Raw genomic sequence first — 1154 nt, forward strand, 5'->3', positions numbered from 1 at the left:
CTTTCCAAAGCACATTATCAGGAGGCTATATTGAAAGTGGAGCAGTCGGGGTTCAACTGGTGCCAATATGTTAGCGTTGCAGGTGGCAGCTTAACCTACTACCTGACTACAACATTGGACGTTACTTTTTCCACCTTTGAAGTTTATTTATGCATTTGTTTATTTCTGAGCCAGGGCTACAGAGAGAAAGAGACAAAGAGAAACATAGAGCTTTCATCTACTGGTGATGGTTACCATGGTTACAGGAAATAGGTTGACACCACAGTGACCTCAGTCAGAGATCTGGCACACTCTGAAGGCAGACAAGGCCATGTATGGGCTGATGATGGACAAAGGTGAACATTCCTTGCCCTATCAGGGCCCGAGCAGGGCTGATGCCAGCACACATGTCAGAGAGGGTATAAAACCTGTGTCTGCTACCCAGCTTGTCTCTCCCACTAGCTGTTCCTTCCTCTCTTACTCATTCTTCTGGTGCCTGAGGAAAGGCCCAGGAATGCACTTCTCTTTGCATTATAAATGCCTGTTTGTACTCGGCTGGCATTTTCTTTCTTGGGTGTTTGGCAAAGCTAACACTGGGTTACTCCCAAATGGCCACATTGACCTTCAATAGGCCAGAACAACGCCAGGAGGCAGGAGTTTCATTTGAGTCTTCCAAGTGAGCTCAGAGACATCAAGCACTTGGCCCATCTTCTGTTGCTTTTCCTGGCAGATCAGCAGGGAGCTGCGCAGAGTTGGACCAGCCAGGATTCAAAGTTGTGCCCACACTGGATGCAGACACCTGCGAGGGCTTGATCCACCAGCGCACAACCCTGGCTCTTGGTATGTTCCTAATACTTTACTAGTTCCTTACCCATGTATATTAGGCCTTGTATGCTTAAATGCTTCTACAAAAGGAAGTTCTTTTTTTTTTTTTTTACAAATTTTCTTTTTGATGTTTACATAGTTGACAAGGTTGCACAGCCATAAAGGTCACTGACTAGGGAGGTGAAGGTTGAGGCATGGGGGAAGGTGGGTTGGACAAATGCTTCCAATTTTTCTTTTCTTTCATTTTCTCTTGTATCTAGGAGCAGATGTGTGTGTGTGTGTGTGTGTGTGTGTGTGTGTGTGTGCCAAACTTCATCAGTACACAAGGATGGGGCATTTTTACTTGATGT

The sequence above is a fragment of the Ochotona curzoniae genome, unplaced genomic scaffold (genome assembly GCF_017591425.1).
Source record: "Ochotona curzoniae isolate NIBS_2020 unplaced genomic scaffold, NIBS_Ocur_1.0 contig_535, whole genome shotgun sequence".
Lineage (NCBI taxonomy): Eukaryota > Metazoa > Chordata > Mammalia > Lagomorpha > Ochotonidae > Ochotona > Ochotona curzoniae.